Genomic DNA, 19,877 nt, shown 5'->3' with positions numbered 1-19,877 from the left:
TGACAGATGAGGTTTTTGAGGGGGTCACAGATTTTAGACCTTGTTTTGTATAAACATTTTTTCTGTGACATGGGGATGGGGTGTAGATGCTTGGCTGTATAGAGACTCCTGTATTATCATATGCAGGTAACTGTGCTGACAGTGTAGTAGGTCACTATTGCCCCTTTCACATCGCAAATGCCGGGCCCCACCCGGTAATTGGAAATGGGTCCTTATCGAGTGGGACCCGACATTTGACCCTAACAACTGGCTACCTGACCCAGCAATATGCCAGGTCGGGTTGCCATAGCAGCGGGGGGGCAGGGCCGACATCTGGGGCGGAGGCAGCGCTGGGATATGAAATCATCCTCTCCCTATGTAGTGAACGGGTCCCAGGACGCATCGACTGCCACTGACCTGGTATTCAACCCAGGAATAACACTGCTTTATTCCCGGGTTGAATTACCAGGTCAGGCAACCCAGCAATTCGCCATGCGCCCTTTCACACCGCACAGCAGCCCGTGTTGACACGGCAATATACAGGGTCGATACCGGGTTATTTGTGCGGTGTGAAAGGGTTATGACTGAAGTCAAGTTCTTTAAACTCTTATGAAGCTGCTTGACTGTGCTGGGCCTGCTACATTACCATATGCAGATGACTGCACTGACAATGTGCAGGTTTTTGTTGAGTCAAATGAAAGAATGCAATTACAATATGCACAAATATCATGCAATTCAAACATAACACATAACATAAACTACAGTAATTACACAAACATCAAGAAATGACATTTGCAAGAGTATGCTGGCAGGGTTGGACTGGCCCACAGAGGTACAGGGGAAACCACCGGTGGGCCCTACTGCCTGGGGGCCCACCCCAGCGCCTTGAGTCCTGTGTGGAGAAAGAGCGCTATATAAATAAAATTATTATTATTATTATTATTATTATCCTCTAGGGATCAGGTTCCAGACTGTGCTGTTACTAATCTAGTACGTTATCTTGCATGCACTACAGTATTTACTGTATATATTTATCCAGGGGACCAACACTTGCAAAATGGTTAGGCAAACCAATGTGGTGGCTGGGCACACCCCCTCTGGAGACTTGCCACACCCCTAAACATGGGCCCCTACAACTGTATTCCCCCGGTGGGCCCTACATGCCCCAGTCCGACACTGTATGCTGGAGTACATATGAAATCATGTTATACAAACAGACATGTCTGAACACATGCAGAGAATCAGCATTAGTGTAAAGTAATACATGACTGACTTGTACTGAGCTACAAGTCTCAGCATGATTGCATCTCTCATTATGTTTGGAATTTGGGTGTGCAGTCCATGGTCTCCCCCCCCATATATTCTACATTGTGCACATGTATAGACTTGAAGGTGGAGACTCCTTCAGCTTGGATTGCCGACTCTCCTACCAAAGGGCATATTCAATTAGCATGGATCTCTGGCATTTACAATCTACATATTGGGAAAGGCACTATGATGGAAAGTCCTGGATAAATTGATACAATTTGCCAGTTTTAGGGATGAGTTTGGGGTGCGCACTCCCCTGTGTTGGCATGGCCTGGCTGCTTTGGGGCATCATATTGTAATACTTAATTCATCACTTTTTTATCACCTAATTATTTTACTACCTATGTAACGCTTATTAGTTATTAACATTCTCATTATTACCTCTCACCCATGTAACACTCTTAACACATAGCTTATGCTCTTTACTTAAACTTACTAACACTTTAATCTGCGGTTGGTCTGTGCTGAATTGAGGGGTCTAATGCTCTGGACTTGAACCTTAAGGTGTGTACACACTAGGCGATATCATGTACAATGTGCCTGATTCAGACACATCATTCACAATATCATCCAATGTGTATGCACTATGTCACTGATGATGCGCACTCCCGTGCGTCATCAGCAACATCCTCCATCTGACTGCATGCAGATCCGACAGGCGACATCGCCAGTGAGGGCCATGATGCCTAATGCAGCATGGCCCCCACTCCCTCCAATCGCTTGTTGCTGACGACATCACATCGTGTTACGTTAGTAAGTGTTAGGGACCCACCAGATGAAGTCACCTGTTTGTTGGTTCATAGACCCATATTTTTCCTCTGTGTTAGATTGCAGAGTTTATTACAATTATTCTGATTAGCAATTCTTAGTATTCTAGAGTGGGCATCTACAATTTTTTTCTTCAGTGTGGAACTACAAGTCTCAGCATTATAGCACCTCTCATTATGTTTAGAATGAGGGTGTACAGTCCACAGTTGTCGTCCACCATACATGACTGTCAGCAGAACTGGTGACAGATTTAGAGTCAGAGTCCTTACCATCAATGCTATACTGAGGGGAGTAGTATATGTCCATATCTAGCCTAGACAATATGGAAACTAAAATGGAGACTGCCAATGACTTACCTAGAATGCACTAGGAAGCTACTACAGAAGCCTGAGTAGTTCCGAATTAAGCTAATACTGGGCTGACCACTGGATGGGGCTGAGAACACGAATGACTGTAAAGATAGCAGTGAGATGGATGTTTATTTATGCTGTTATATAAATCAGCATAATTAGTGCAGAATTCATATTAAAATATTAATTTGTGACAGCTGTAATGTAACTGTTGTTTTGTCAGGGCATGGATAACATCCATTTACTTTCTCCCATCCCTTTGTCAGTATCTGTTTATAAAAAGGTTGTGATTCATAACTCCTTTTAGACAAACTGATCACAATTGCTCCTTGGTTAGTGCAAACAATGATACCTATATAATGTTTCCTGAACAAATAAGGATATTTGGGAGTTAAATTTATTTACATACATTGTTTATTAGATGATGTTTTAGATCATACATAGTATATTTAGGGGGGTATTCAATGAAGTGCAATCCTTTTTCAGGCAATAAAAATAGCCTGAAAGTACAATTTTTGGCAGATGGTCATTATCGCGCTATCCAATTATAGGCCTTTTTTTGCGCCGAAAAAGGGGCCATAATTGTGCGATAATACATGGTATCTAGGACAAATTCCCAGTCCCATGTGTTATAGCATCTCCAATGGCTGCTTATCACGGATTATGCTCTAGGTGCATCAGGCACCCGAAGTATAATCCATGATAAATGCTGCATATCGGGGCTAATTGGATAACCCTGGCTGAATCAATTAACTGCGGTAATTACTGCTGCTTAATGGATACTGACCTAAGTGCTTAATCCAATTCTCTTATGGGCATCTGTGATAGGAATGAAAATGTCAGTTAAAGCTGCTATTTTCCTCATTTAGTGCTCTTTAATAATACTGTATTATCTTGTAGGATTTTCCTCCAACAATTCACTCTTTGTGGCCAATGTTAATATTACCGGCCTTTCACACAAACCCTCAGGCTACTTCTGACATATTCGGATTATGATGCAGATCCTGCCTATGTGTATATACTGTACACGGTGGTTTGCAAAGGTAATCAACACCCTCAAAAGTCAACAGATTTGTCTGAATTTCAAATGAAACTTTCACAGATTGTGCCACACAGCAATTTTATTGTGAACCAGTAAATCTTAGAGTCAATTTTCAAACTCATAATACATTATTTGTCTGCAGATTAAACAGGAAATGAAATGTGCTGTTTGCATAAGTATTCAACCGCTGCAAACTACTTGTTAGAACTACTTTTTCTTGCAATAACAGCTTTTATATTGTTTCTACCAGGTATGCACTCTGGTCGTTCATGTTGCTTGGAGGAAACGTGTGACGTATTCTCAATTGGATTGGTTCTAAACCAAAACCAATGGAAACTAATGGCATGGCTGATGTGCCTGTTTTCACCTGGGTAGTCCTTACAGGGAAACCTTCTACACACGCTCTAAAAGCTAACCATTGCAGTAAACCTCAAAGACAAATTTGAACAGCTGCCCAGCAGCCACCAGTTCACATAAACCTCCATAAGTAAATGGTTGGGACATGTTAAAGAAGTACTCAGCGGAGCTGGTGTAGTTGTCCCCCTCATTGTTTTGGGACATGATGGAGAAGTCCTCCCAGTTGTCCACCACATGCCTCATGATTAGCTCACACACCTCCCTAGCCATACATGAGACAGGAGAGTGTCCAGAACAGGCAGGCTCCATCTCCTTTGATGGAGAAAATGGTGTGATGCAACATCTCCCCTTTATCATTCAAAAACTCATTGCCATGTTCGAGAAAATTAAAAATCCAAATACAAATCAAGTGAAGTATCTAAAAAGAAAAAAACCCAGTGAAAGTGTTAAGTCCGTAGCAGTGGTGGCTCGAGAGGTTGGTAGGGCTACAGTGAGTCCAATATTCAAATAGGGGTGCAACAAAGGGGAGCCACACTAACTGCCACCCCAAATGCTTCCAAACATCACAAGCAGCTGGTGTGGCTCCCGTATTTGAATATTGGACTGCAATGCCGCCACCCATCCTAGAAAATGATCTTACAGTCCTACAGTTTTAGAGACATGTTGCTTTGTCACCCAATCACCTCGGATGAGAGGAAACATTTCACCCCTTTTCACCCCTTAGGAGTCGAATTCCAAAAAAACCTGCTTACTAGGGGATTACATCATGGAAGGTATATGCTCCCCAAATTTCATGTTTCTAGTTCCAGGGGTTTGGCCTGGGTGTTGATGAGTCAGTTATTCAGGACATTGCAAAGGTGGGGTAAACATTCTACCCCTTTTTACACCTTTAGGAGTCGAATTTCGAAAAAACCCTTAAGCCATGTAAGGAATATACAGTACTCCCTCAATTTCATGTCTCTAGGTCAAGGGGTTTGGGCTGGGTATGGATGAGTCAGTGAGTCAGGACATTTGTATGTGTATGTATATATATATATATATATATATATATATATATATATATATATATATATATACAGTGGGGCAAAAAAGTATTTGGACAGCCACCAATTGTACAAGTTGACCCACTTAAAAAGATGAGAGAGGTCTGTAATTTCCATCATAGGTACACTTCAACTGTGAGAGACAGAATCTGAATAAAAAAACAGGAAATCACATTGTATGATTTTTTAAAAATTTACTTGTATATTCTTGTGGAAAATAAATATTTGGACACCTACCAAGCAGCAAGATTTCTGGCTCTCACAGACCTGTTACTTCTTCTTTAAGAAGCTCTTCTATCCTCCACTCGTTACCTGTATTAATGGCACCTGTTTGAACTGGTTATCTGTATAAAAGACACCTGTCAACACCCTCAAACAGTCAGACTGCTACCTCTCTACCATGGCCAAGACCAGAGAGCCGTCTAAGGACACCGGGGACAAAATTGTAGAGCTGCACAAGGCTGGGATGAGCTACTCGACAATAGGCAAGCAGCTTGGTGAGAAGAGATCAACTGTTGGTGCAATTATTAAAAAAATGGAAGAAATACAAGCTCACTGACAATCCTCCTCGACCTGGGGCGCCATGCAAGATCTCACCTCGTGGGGTATCAATGATCTTGAGAACAGTGAGGAATCAGCCAAGAACTACACGGGGGGACCTGGTCAATGACCTCAAAAGAGCTGGGACCACAGTCACAAAGGTTACCATTAGTAACACACTACGTCGTCATATATTGAAATCCTGCAGCACCCGAAAGCAGTGGCGTGCGGTGAGGTCAGTGGCTGGTGAGGCACTGCAGCCATAATCTCTGTGGAGTCCCGACGAGGTCATCATCTGCCGCCGTGCCAATGCCCACTACTGCCGCCACTAATGGTTGCCGACCCTGCCAATTGCCTACAAAATCGCCGCCATCAACTGCCTGACCCCCAGCCGCTAATCTGCATCTCAGTCTGATGCCGCCAGTGCCTGCAGCCTTCCTGCTCATCAAACTTGTGATGAGCAGGTGGCTAATACATTGTCAATTTTTATAAATTTATGAGAGACAGAGAGGTGGAATATGGGGAGATGGGAGAGAGAAGAGAAATATGAAGACAGGACGGATAGACAAGGGAGTAGGCACAGGGGAAGATGGCAGAGAGAGAGGAATAGGGTGAGAAGGAAGAGAGACGGAATAGGGGGCAGAAGGAAGATAGAGAAGGAATAGAGGGAGATGGGAGAGGAGGAATAGAGGAGATGGCAAAGAGAGAGGAGAAATAGGGGTATATGGGAAAGAGGAGAGTGAGAGGAATAGAGGGAGATGACAGAGAGAGAGAGGAGGAGCAGGCTGGCAGACTGGGAGTAATAGTGGTGGAGAGCAGGGGGCAGGATTGGAGTAACAGTAGTGCAGAATAGGGGGACAGGCAGGGAGTAATAGAAGGGGGGGCAGGATGGGAGTAGTGGTGGGAAAAAGTGGGCAGTATGGGATCTCACCTCCTCTAATGCAGCTCCCGGGTCCCAGCCACCGTTGCTCCTTCCATGCAAGCTCACACAGGACGGACAGACAGCCTCAGTAGAAGTTATGGGTTCCGCTCCTCTGGTGTTCTCCGCGTAGTCCAGGGGAACATGGGCGTGGCCTGCGATCGGGTTGGGGGTGGGGCAGGGCTGCACCTCCACACCAGGTGTACATAAGGCTCTTTGTTTTCTGGCTGCCCGCAGCTGTGCCCTCCTCATCACTGGAGCTGTCTGTCCGAGTTCTCTTTGTGACAGTCCAGGGGCAAATGCAGGATTTTTAGGGGGGAGGGGGGGTTCCAGATATGAGAGAGAGGGAGAGATAGAAATAGAAGAGAGTGCACATATATAGAAACCTCCAACGTGTGTGTGTGTGTGTGTGTGTGTGTGTGTGTGTGTGTGTGTGTGTGTGTGTGTGTGTGTGTGTGATATATAAACACAGAACCAAGGAGACATTGGGAGTGAGGGGGACATGGGGGGGGGGGGGGAGAAAGAGGGAGTGAGACACAGACATGTTGAAAGAGAGACTTACATGCTGAGAGACAGTTCTGGAAAGAGAGTAACTTGGGTGGGAGAAAGAGACAGGGACAAACAGACACAAACATGGAAAGAGAAACGGACATGGGGAGAGAGAGACAGACATGAGGTGGGATAGAGACACACATGGAGAGACACAGACACAAGGAGGGATAAGACATGGAGAAAGAGACAGACATGGGGAGGGAGAGAGAGTGAAACACACACACATGGGGAGGGAGCAGACATGGAGACAGAGACACACAGGGAGAGATATACAGAGACGTGGAGACAAACACAGGGAGAGAGACAGACAGACATACGGAGAGAGAGAGAGAGAGAGACGAACAGAGAGAGGAAGAAAGAGGAGTGACATGGGGAGGGAGGAGATATGGCGAGACAGACACAGTGACCAAGAGAGACAGACATGGGGAGGTAGAGATACAGGAAGAGAGAGAGAGAGAGACACGCACACACACACATTGGGAGGTAGGAGGAGACATGGAGAGAGATACAGACACAAGGAGAGAGAGACAGACAGACATGTGGAGAAAGAGACCGAGACAGGGAGAGACAGACACAGGGAGGGAGAGAGAGACTGAGGAAAATGGTATGTTAACCCAGTGGTTCTCAAACTGTCATCAGGACCCCACACGGTTCACGTTTTCCATGTCACCCAGCAGCTGCGCTGTGTATCACCAACTGTCACCATTTTAAAAATCTACAGGTGACCTGCAAAACATGGACCGTGTGGGGTCCTGAGGACCGAGTATGAGAACCTGTGCCCCTATTCCAGGTGCTAAAAGGGCAGCATTTCCACAGCAGCTGTTAATACGTAGAGGTTAGTTAAGCCCTGAAACAAAATACATGATGAAACAGCGCTCAACAGAATAATATAATAATATAAAAGAGATGACATGGTTAATATATTAAAACACTTTCATATGGCAAATATCCCATGTATATCACAGAAATAGTAAAGTGACAACCAGCTTGCAATTAGCATTAAAATCACATATGTTTAAAAAGTAAATGAAGTAATATGTAACAATTTATGCCCCTGTTCCAATAATACAGAATACTTTTCAATATACCTGTTCCTAGTATAGTCCCTGGGGGGTGATAGGCAGTCTATTGATGAGCACAAAATCAACAGCAGTGAATAGTTACCGCAGCTGATGGTAGGGTCACAATGGACAAGGTCGCATTCTGGCGGCCGGGATCCCGACGTCGGTATGCTGACTGCCAGGATCCCGGCCGCCAGTCAACCATACCCAATGCATTTGAATGACTACTTGTACCTGGTGTAGGATTGTGACCCTACCATCAGATGCGGTAACTATTCAATGCTGCTGATTTTGTGCTCATCAATAGACTGCCTATCACCCCCCCAGGGACTATACTAGGAACAGATATACTGAAATGTATTCTGTATTATTGGAACAGGGGCATAAACTGTAAAATATTACTTCATGTACTTTTTAAACATATGTGATTTTAGCTCAGATTGAAAGCTGATTGTCACTTTACTATTTCTGTGATATACATGAGATATTTGCCAAATGAAAGTGTTTTAATATATTAACCATGCCAACTTTTATTTCTCTATCGTCCTAAGTGGATGCTGGGGTTCCTGAAAGGACCATGGGGAATAGCGGCTCCGCAGGAGACAGGGCACAAAAAAGTAAAGCTTTACTAGGTCAGGTGGTGTGCACTGGCTCCTCCCCCTATGACCCTCCTCCAGACTCCAGTTAGATTTTGTGCCCGAACGAGAAGGGTGCAATCTAGGTGGCTCTCCTAAAGAGCTGCTTAGAGAAAGTTTAGTTTAGGTTTTTTTCTTTACAGTGAGTCCTGCTGGCAACAGGATCACTGCAACGTGGGACTTAGGGGGAAAGTAGTAAACTCACCTGCATGCAGAGTGGATTTGCTGCTTGGCTACTGGACACCATTAGCTCCAGAGGGATCGAACACAGGCCCAGCCGTGGAGTCCGGTCCCGGAGCCGCGCCGCCGACCCCCTTGCAGATGCTGAAGCGTGAAGAGGTCCGGAAACCGGCGGCTGAAGACTCCTCAGTCTTCATAAGGTAGCGCACAGCACTGCAGCTGTGCGCCATTTTCCTCTCAGCACACTTCACTGGGCAGTCACTGAGGGTGCAGAGCGCTGGGGGGGGGCGCTCTGAGAGGCAAATATAAACCTTATACAAGGCTAAAAATACCTCACATATAGCCCATAGGGGCTATATGGAGATATTTAACCCCTGCCTGACTGGAAAAATAGCGGGAGAAGAACCCGCCGAAAAAGGGGCGGGGCCTATCTCCTCAGCACACGGCGCCATTTTCTGTCACAGCTCCGCTGGTCAGAACGGCTCCCAGGTCTCTCCCCTGCACTGCACTACAGAAACAGGGTAAAACAGAGAGGGGGGGCACATTAATGGCTATATATATATATATTAAAGCAGCTATAAGGGAGCACTTAATATAAGGATATCCCTTGTATATATAGCGCTTTGTGGTGTGTGCTGGCAGACTCTCCCTCTGTCTCCCCAAAAGGGCTAGTGGGTCCTGTCTTCATTAGAGCATTCCCTGTGAGTTTGCGGTGTGTGTCGGTACGTGGTGTCGACATGTATGAGGACGATATTGGTGTGGAGGCGGAGCAATTGCCAAATATGCAGATGTCACCCCCCAGGGGGTCGACACCAGAATGGATGCCTTTATTTGTGGAATTACGTGATGGTTTATCTTCCCTTAAACAGTCAGTTGAGGACATGAGGCGGCCGGACAATCAATTAATGCCTGTCCAGGCGCCTCAAACACCGTCAGGGGCTGTAAAACGCCCTTTGCCTCAGTCGGTCGACACAGACCCAGACACGGGCACTGATTCCAGTGACGACGGTAGAAATTCAAACGTATTTTCCAGTAGGGCCACACGTTATATGATTTTGGCAATGAAGGAGACGTTACATTTAGCTGATACTACAGATACCGTAAAACAGGGTATTATGTATGGTGTGAAAAAACTACAAACAGTTTTTCCTGAATCAGAAGAATTAAATGACGTGTGTGATGAAGCGTGGGTTGCTCCTGATAAAAAGTTGATAATTTCAAAAAAGTTATTGGCATTATACCCTTTCCCGCCAGAGGTTAGGGCGCGCTGGGAAACACCCCCTAAGGTGGACAAGGCGCTCACACGCTTATCCAAACAAGTGGCGTTACCCTCTCCTGAGACGGCCGCACTTAAGGATCCATCAGATAGAAAGATGGAAGTTATTCAAAAGAATATATACACACATGCAGGTGTTATACTACGACCAGCTATAGCAACTGCCTGGATGTGCAGTGCTGGAGTAGTTTGGTCAGAATCCCTGATTGAAAATATTGATACCCTAGATAGGGACAATGTTTTACTGTCGTTAGAACAAATAAAGGATGCATTTATCTATATGCGTGATGCACAGAGGGATATTTGCACACTGGCATCTCGGGTGAGTGCTATGTCCATTTCAGCCAGAAGAGCCTTATGGACACGACAGTGGACAGGCGATGCGGATTCAAAACGTCACATGGAGGTTTTGCCGTATAAAGGGGAGGAGTTATTTGGAGTTGGTCTATCAGACTTGGTGGCCACGGCTACTGCCGGGAAATCCACTTTTTTACCTCAAGTCACTCCCCAACAGAGAAAGGCACCGACCTTTCAACCGCAGCCTTTTCGCTCCTACAAAAATAAGAGAGCAAAGGGCTTGTCGTACCTGCCACGAGGCAGAGGAAGAGGGAAGAGACACCAACAGGCAGCTCCTTCCCAGGAACAGAAGCCCTCCCCGGCTCCTGCAAAAACCTCAGCATGACGCTGGGGCCTCTCAAGCGGACTCGGGGACAGTGGGGGGCCGTCTCAAAAATTACAGCGCGCAGTGGGCTCACTCGCAGGTAGACCCCTGGATCCTGCAGATAATATCTCAGGGGTACAGGTTGGAATTAGAGACGGATCCTCCTCATCGTTTCCTGAAGTCTGCCTTACCAACCGTCTCTTCCGAAAGGGAGAGGGTGTTGGAAGCCATTCACAAGCTGTACGCTCAGCAGGTGATAGTCAAAGTACCCCTATTACAACAAGGAAAGGGGTATTATTCCACTCTATTTGTGGTACCGAAGCCGGATGGCTCGGTAAGGCCTATTCTAAATCTGAAGTCCTTGAACCTCTACATAAAAAAGTTCAAGTTCAAGATGGAGTCACTCAGAGCAGTGATAGCGAACCTGGAAGAAGGGGACTTTATGGTATCCTTGGACATCAAGGATGCGTATCTACACGTTCCGATTTACCCCGCACACCAGGGGTACCTCAGGTTCATTGTTCAAAACTGTCACTATCAGTTTCAGACGCTGCCGTTCGGATTGTCCACGGCGCCTCGGGTCTTTACCAAGGTAATGGCCGAGATGATGATTCTTCTTCGAAGAAAAGGCGTATTAGTTATCCCATACTTGGACGATCTCCTAATAAGGGCAAGGTCCAGAGAACAGCTGGAGACAGCTTTAGCACTATCTCAAGAGGTGCTAAGACAACACGGGTGGATTCTGAATATTCCAAAATCCCATTTAATCCCGACAACTCGTCTGCTGTTCCTAGGAATGATTCTGGACACGGTTCAGAAAAAGGTTTTCCTTCCAGAGGAAAAAGCCAAGGAGTTATCCGATCTGGTCAGGAACCTCCTAAAACCAGGAAAAGTGTCAGTACATCAATGCACAAGAGTCCTGGGAAAAATGGTGGCTTCTTACGAAGCAATTCCATTCGGCAGATTCCATGCAAGAATATTCCAAAGGGATCTGTTGGACAAATGGTCAGGGTCGCATCTGCAGATGCACCTGCGAATAACCCTGTCACCAAAGACAAGGGTGTCACTTCTGTGGTGGTTGCAGAAGGCTCACCTATTAGAAGGCCGCAGATTCGGCATTCAGGATTGGATCCTGGTGACCACGGACGCCAGCCTGAGAGGCTGGGGAGCAGTCACACAAGGAAGAAACTTCCAGGGAGTGTGGTCGAGCCTGGAAAAGTCTCTTCACATAAACATTCTGGAACTAAGAGCAATCTACAATGCTCTAAGCCAGGCGGAACTTCTCCTGCAAGGAAAGCCGGTGTTGATTCAGTCGGACAACATCACGGCGGTCGCCCATGTAAACAGGCAGGGCGGCACAAGAAGCAGGAGTGCAATGGCAGAAGCTGCCAAGATTCTTCGCTGGGCGGAGAATCACGTGATAGCACTGTCAGCAGTGTTCATCCCGGGCGTGGACAACTGGGAAGCAGACTTCCTCAGCAGACACGATCTTCATCCGGGAGAGTGGGGTCTACATCCAGAAGTCTTCAACATGTTAATAGACCGTTGGGAAAGACCAATTGTAGACATGATGGCGTCTCGCCTCAACAAGAAACTGGACAAATATTGCGCCAGGTCAAGAGATCCACAGGCAATAGCTGTGGACGCACTGGTAACTCCTTGGGTGTACCAGTCAGTGTATGTGTTTCCTCCTCTGCCGCTCATACCAAAGGTATTGAAGATCATACGGCAAAGAAGAGTAAGAACAATACTAGTGGTTCCGGATTGGCCGAGAAGGACTTGGTATCCGGAACTTCAAGAGATGCTCACGGACGAACCGTGGCCTCTACCTCTGAGAAGGGACCTGCTACAGCAGGGTCCCTGTCTTTTTCAAGACTTACCGCGGCTGCGTTTGACGGCATGGCGGTTGAACGCCAGATCCTAAAAGGGAAAGGCATTCCAGAAGAAGTCATTCCTACCTTGATTAAGGCACGGAAGGAAGTCACCGTGAAACATTATCACCGCATTTGGCGAAAATATGTAGCGTGGTGCGAGGATCGGAGGGTTCCGACGGAGGAATTCCAACTGGGTCGTTTCCTACATTTCCTGCAATCAGGATTATCTATGGGTCTCAAATTGGGATCCATTAAGGTTCAAATTTCGGCCCTGTCAATATTCTTCCAAAAAGAATTGGCCTCTGTCCCTGAGGTCCAGACTTTTGTCAAGGGAGTACTGCATATACAGCCTCCTGTGGTGCCTCCGGTGGCACCGTGGGATCTAAATGTAGTTTTAGATTTCCTCAAATCCCATTGGTTTGAACCATTGAAAAAGGTGGATTTGAAATATCTCACATTGAAAGTGACTATGTTACTAGCCCTGGCCTCTGCCAGGAGAGTATCTGAATTGGCGGCTTTATCTTATAAAAGTCCTTATCTAATCTTCCATTCGGATAGGGCAGAACTGCGGACTCGTCCGCATTTTCTCCCTAAAGTGGTATCAGCATTTCATCTGAACCAACCTATTGTGGTGCCTGCGGCCACTAGCGACTTGGAGGACTCCAAGTTGTTGGACGTTGTCAGAGCCTTAAAAATATACATTGCAAGGACGGCTGGAGTCAGAAAATCTGACTCGCTGTTTATATTGTATGCACCCAACAAGTTGGGCGCACCTGCTTCTAAGCAGTCGATTGCTCGTTGGATTTGTAACACAATTCAACTTGCACATTCTGTGGCAGGCCTGCCACAGCCTAAAACTGTAAAAGCCCACTCCACAAGGAAGGTGGGCTCATCTTGGGCGGCTGCCCGAGGGGTCTCGGCATTACAACTCTGCCGAGCAGCTACGTGGTCGGGGGAGAACACGTTTGTAAAATTTTACAAATTTGATACCCTGGCAAAGGAGGACCTGGAGTTCTCTCATTCGGTGCTGCAGAGTCATCCGCACTCTCCCGCCCGTTTGGGAGCTTTGGTATAATCCCCATGGTCCTTTCAGGAACCCCAGCATCCACTTAGGACGATAGAGAAAATAAGAATTTACTTACCGATAATTCTATTTCTCGGAGTCCGTAGTGGATGCTGGGCGCCCATCCCAAGTGCGGATTATCTGCAATACTTGTACATAGTTATTGTTAACTAATTCGGGTTATTGTTAAGGAGCCATCTTTAAGAGGCCCTTTCTGTTGTCATACTGTTAACTGGGTTTAGATCACAAGTTGTACGGTGTGATTGGTGTGGCTGGTATGAGTCTTACCCGGGATTCAAAATGCCTCCCTTATTGTGTATGCTCGTCCGGGCACAGTACCTAACTGGAGTCTGGAGGAGGGTCATAGGGGGAGGAGCCAGTGCACACCACCTGACCTAGTAAAGCTTTACTTTTTTGTGCCCTGTCTCCTGCGGAGCCGCTATTCCCCATGGTCCTTTCAGGAACCCCAGCATCCACTACGGACTCCGAGAAATAGAATTATCGGTAAGTAAATTCTTATTATTATTATAGGTTATTCCAGTGCCGGATTAAGAGGGGACCCAGGGGGTAAGTACCCCGGGCCCTCCAGGTCTAAGCTGCTGTCCACTGACAGTTCTACTGTCTACAGGTTCCACCGCCAGCAACAGCACTCCCAGCAGCAGCGGCAGCTGCTGGGAGAGCTGTGCCCGTGTCGGAGCCTGGAGAGAAATAGAATAATCCCCTACGGCTACACCCTTGATGTTTCTACTGGAGGGCGGGTGACACGTGGAAACGCCCGGGATGCCCGCTGCCAGCAATACAGTCCCTTACAAGGCTGCGTGCCGTGGCCGGTGTCTAAGCCCCTGTCCCAGTACACAGGATTCATTAGAGTGGAGGAGGAGGCGAGGATCGACAGAAGTGCGCCCGCCTCCTCACTGCCCTGCGATCTGTCTCTGTCCCAAACTCCCATCGCAGCATCAGCTCCAGCTCGTGGTGTTAGGTGAGGGACTCTGAGGAGCAACAGCAGGTTAGATTAGAGTGGACTGATGGGGGAGAGTGCTGGGCACAGGCTGTACTGCACACACCCAGCTCAGACACTAACAAGTGCTTCGTTTAGTGTTTGGGACACTGGCTGCAATGTGCCAATGTGGCTGTGTGCATATGTGAATGTGGATGTGTGCATTTGCGTGTGTGTGCATATGTGAATGTGGCTGTGTGCATTTGCGTGTGTGTGCATATGTGAAAGTGGCTGTGTGCATTTGCGTGTGTGTGCATATGTGAAAGTGGCAGTGTGCATTTGTGAAAGTGGCTGTGTGCATTTGCGTGTGTGTGCATATGTGAAAGTGGCTGTGTGCATTTGCGTGTGTGTGCATATGTGAAAGTGGCTGTGTGCATTTGCGTGTGTGTGCATATGTGAATGTAGCTGTGTGCATTTGCGTGTGTGTGCATATGTGAAAGTGGCTGTGTGCATTTGCGTGTGTGTGCATATGTGAATGTAGCTGTGTGCATTTGCGTGTGTGTGCATATGTGAAAGTGGCTGTGTGCATTTGCGTGTGTGTGCATATGTGAATGTAGCTGTGTGCATTTGCGTGTGTGTGCATATGTGAAAGTGGCTGTGTGCATTTGCGTGTGTGTGCATATGTGAATGTAGCTGTGTGCATTTGCGTGTGTGTGCATATGTGAATGTGGATGTGTGCATTTGCGTGTGTGTACATATGTGAATGTGGATGTGTGCATTTGCGTGTGTGTGCATATGTGAATGTAGCTGTGTGCATTTGCGTGTGTGTGCATATGTGAAAGTGGCTGTGTGCATTTGCGTGTGTGTGCATATGTGAATGTAGCTGTGTGCATTTGCGTGTGTGTGCATATGTGAAAGTGGCTGTGTGCATTTGCGTGTGTGTGCATATGTGAATGTAGCTGTGTGCATTTGCGTGTGTGTGCATATGTGAATGTAGCTGTGTGCATTTGCGTGTGTGTACATATGTGAATGTAGCTGTGTGCATTTGCGTGTGTGTGCATATGTGAATGTGGATGTGTGCATTTGCGTGTGTGTACATATGTGAATGTGGATGTGTGCATTTGCGTGTGTGTACATATGTGAATGTGGCTGTGTGCATTTGCGTGTGTGTGCATATGTGAATGTGGATGTGTGCATTTGCGTGTGTGTGCATATGTGAATGTAGCTGTGTGCATTTGCGTGTGTGTGCATATGTGAATGTGGCTGTGTGTGGCTACGTTCTTTGCAGTTGGACCACACCTCTTTATTGGTGTACTACATTTTTCAGTTATTTAAGGGAGGGTTACTGTTGGCACTGGGTATGTCTCGTAACAGCCCTGCCCCTGAGTCTGTGCCCACAGGCTTGATCGTCTCCCCTCCGTCTGCAGCATTCGTGTCGAGTAGACGCGCTGCACAAAAGACAACTGGGGGTGGAGACATCCTCCAAGAAGGCACTGAGGAGCGGGACTCTGAAGGGGAATCATTAAACATATTTTATGAGGTGGGGGTGAGAGAAGGTTATTAAATCCTGACATCAGGGAAGGGGGCCCCCCTGTTTTCAGTGCCCCAGGACCCCTGAAGGCTTAATCCATTTATTCTATTGTGTGCTCTTTCATAATTTTTGGTAGGGGAGAGAGATAGAGACTGACATATGGAGGGAGAGAGGCATGGAGAGACTGACACCAGGAGAGACAGAAACAGGGACAGACAGACATGCAGAGAGAGAGAGAGAAAGACACACAGACATGAAGAGAGTGATATGGGGAGGGAGACTGGTTTGGGAAGGGACTCAGAGAGAGGGACACAGAGAGAGGGAGAGAAACAGCTAGACACATGGAGAGAGAAACAGGCATGAGGAGAAAAGACAGGGACTACTTACCCGATCAGCCATCCCCCCTCCAGCATGCCAGACACGGACCTGCTGCAGAAACACTTCCTCACCCGACCTCTGAACTCTCAAAGGCCCATGGGAACTGCCTGAGAGGAGCTGGCCGGGTGAAGTGACTCTGCAGCTCCCCCTACAGTTCAGTCAGCCCAGCCTCCACATACGTATAATGAGGCTGTGCTGCAGCTGCGTGCACATTACAGTGAGTGAGTGAGCCTGCTCTGCTGCCTTGAAGTCCTTCGTCTCCGGTAAACTTCGGGGGGGGGGGGGGGGGGTCACAATCGGCATCCCTTGGTGTAAGATCGGGAGGGGGGTGGACATTGTTTGCGGCAGTCAGCCCGGGAAGGGGGGTGGATTGGTATTCTGACAGTACAATCCACCCCTGCTGCCACTGCCCAATCATTCAGTGACAGGGGCGTGCTCTCATATCTGAAAGCACGCCCCTTGTCAAAGCGGCACTCCTAGAGGTGCCGCTTGCAGGGCTTTTTGTAATGGGCTTTTACTGCCCGCTGCCTGGCCCCGCCCCCCGCTTCCGGCCCTCTCATATAGCTAGCGGGAGGCACCGAAAGCGGTGCCTCCGATTCATAAGTAAAACAGTTTTTTTTAATATAAAAAGATGATTAAAATAATATAAAGTCAAAGCACATACTTATGACACATCATATGTGTCATAAGTATATTCTTTCTATTATTTTAATCATTTATGACAGGGGAGGCACTGCCTCCCCTGCCTCCCCTGACTGCACGTCCCTGCCCGAAAGGTCCCCCTGCTTCAGCCAGCACATGTCCAGGCCCATCTAAAGTTTGCCAGTGACCATCTGGATGATCCAGAGGAGGATTGGGAGAATGTAATGTGGTTAGATGAGAGCAAAGTTGAACTTTTTGGTATAAACTCCACTCCCCGTGTTTGGAGGGAGAAGAATAATGAATGGCATCCTAAGAACACTATACCCACTGTGAAGCATGTGGTGGATACATCATGCTTTGGGGATGCTTTACTGCAAAGGGAACAGGACGACTGATCCGTATTAAGGAGAGGATGAATGGGGCCATGTATCGTGAGATTTTGGGGGAAAACCTCCTTCCCTCAGTAAGAGCATTGAAGATGGAACGTGGCTGGGTCTTCCAGCATGACAATGACCCCAAACACACCACTCGGGCAACTAAGGAGTGGCTTTGTAAGAAGCATTTCAAGGTCCTGGAGTAGCCTAGCCAGTCTCCAGACCTCAACCCAATAGCAAATCTGTGGAGGAAGTTGAAAGTCTGTGTTGCCCGGCGACAGCCCCAAAACATGACAGATCTAGAGAAGATCTACATGGAAGAGTGGGCCAAAATACTTGCTACAGTGTATGCAAACCTGGGGGGTCATTCCGAGTTGTTCGCTCTGTAAATTTAATCGCATCGCAGCGATTTTCCGCTTAGTGCGCATGAGCAATGTTCGCACTGCGACTGCGCCAAGTAAATTTGCTATGAAGTTAGGAATTTTACTCACGGCTTTTTCTTCGTTCAGGCGATCGTAATGTGATTGACAGGAAGTGGGTGTTTCTGGGCGGAAACAGGCCGTTTTATGGGCGTGTGGGGAAAAACGCTACCGTTTCTGGGAAAAACGCGGGAGTGGCTGGAGAAACGGAGGAGTGTCTGGGCGAACGCTGGGTGTGTTTGTGACGTCAAACCAGGAACGACAAGCACTGAACTGATCGCAGATGCCGAGTAAGTCTGGAGCTACTCAGAAACTGCACAGAGATGTCTTTTCGCAATATTGCAAAACTTTCGTTCGCAATTTTACTATGCTAAGATTCGCTCCCAGTAGGCGTAGGCTTAGCGTGTGCAAAGCTGCTAAAAACGGCTTGCGAGCGAACAACTCGGAATGACCCCCTTGGTCAAGAACTCCAGGAAACGTTTGACCTCTGTAATTGCCAACCGAGGTTATATTACAAAGTATTGAGTACTGTATATGCATCACAGGTATTTAGTCCCTTTTTTGGCCAGATGTGTTCAATTCAGATTTTGACACATGTCGGTTTGGTATGCATCACTTTATGAAGTTAGTGGTGGTTCTCAATATATTATTACATTATTTATTTGTCATTATTTTTGACATGGATAACTTGTCCATCGAGGGGCCTGGGAGACAATAGTCATGAATGCATATGTTGTCTTGTGTCTACCATTTTTTTGTATATACACTGTTTATGCATATTTTAGTTCTGGTTATTGACACTGAGGAAGCTGCTGACATGCAAAGGAGGCGGAGAAACATGTCTGTTGTTTGAAACAACACGCTAGCAGCATTCTTTGAATACAGCTGATGCTCTTTGGCCGGCTGGCCCTGCGACTTGAAACCCCAGTGCTAAGGGGGATCAGGTGAGCATACCATCTTTACTGCCTGTGACTTCTAACTCCGGAAAAGGCCGGAAAAGTGAACCATCCAGCCAGGAGGGAGATCTTTAAAGCTGCCTGCAACACCACAGGTTATGCATGCTAACTAGAGATGTGCACCGGAAATTTTTCGGGTTTTGTGTTTTGGTTTTGGATTCGGCTCCGCGACCGTGTTTTGGATTCGGACGCGTTTTGGCAAAACCTCCCTGAAATTTTTTTGTCGGATTCGGGTGTGTTTTGGATTCGGGTATTTTTTTTTCAAAAACCCCTCAAAAACAGCTTAAATCATAGAATTTGGGGGTAATTTTGATCCTATAGTATTATTAACCTCAATAACCATAATTTCCACTCATTTCCAGTCTATTCTGAACACCTCACACCCCAAAATATTATTTTTAGTCCTAAAATTTGCACAGAGGTCGCTGGATGACTAAGCTAAGCGACCCAAGAGGGCGGCACAAACACCTGGCCCATCTAGGAGTGGCCCCAAACAGCACATGATGCAAAGAAAAGAGAAAAAGAGGTGCACTGTGGTCGCTGGACGGCTAAGCTAAGTGACACAAACACCTCAATATCACAGGAATTATTTGTTCTAATCAATGGTATTATTGGTCCAAATCACTGGAAGAAAATGACAAAATCACTGGAATTATTCGTTCTAACCAATGGTATTATTGGTCCAAATCACTGGAAGAAAATGACAAAATCACTGGAATTATTTGGTCTAATCAATGGTATTATTGGTCCAAATCACTGGAAGAAAATGACAAAATCACAGGAATTATTCATTCTAATCAATGGTATTATTGGTCCAAATCACTGGAAGAAAATGACAAAATCACAGGAATTATACATTCTAATCAATGGTATTATTGGTCCAAATCACTGGAAGAAAATGACAAAATCACTGGAATCATTTGGCAAGATCACTGTAATTAAAAATTAATTATAAATCACTGATATTAATTGGTAAAATCTCGTTATCGCCTGCCTAGTGAAGTGGAATCTAGATGGGATTTTGTACCGGGG

General features: G+C 46.6%; 1 long non-coding RNA gene across 1 annotated transcript in view; it reads right to left on the bottom strand.

Annotated features, from left to right (window-relative positions):
- Nucleotides 1-16,696, bottom strand: part of LOC134929095 (uncharacterized) — a 97,872-nt gene extending 81,176 nt beyond the window's left edge. Inside the window, exons 1-2 of the long non-coding RNA XR_010178277.1 lie at nucleotides 16,464-16,696; nucleotides 6,319-6,583 (exon numbers count right to left, since the gene is read on the bottom strand). This is a non-coding gene — a long non-coding RNA (uncharacterized LOC134929095). The remainder of the gene's footprint in view (nucleotides 1-6,318; nucleotides 6,584-16,463) is intronic.
- Between the last annotated feature and the right edge of the window lie 3,181 nt (nucleotides 16,697-19,877).

Source organism: Pseudophryne corroboree, chromosome 5, assembly GCF_028390025.1.
Source record: "Pseudophryne corroboree isolate aPseCor3 chromosome 5, aPseCor3.hap2, whole genome shotgun sequence".
NCBI lineage: Eukaryota > Metazoa > Chordata > Amphibia > Anura > Myobatrachidae > Pseudophryne > Pseudophryne corroboree.
The sequence above is the reverse complement of the archived record's forward strand: the minus strand, read 5'-3'. Positions and strand labels throughout refer to the sequence as shown.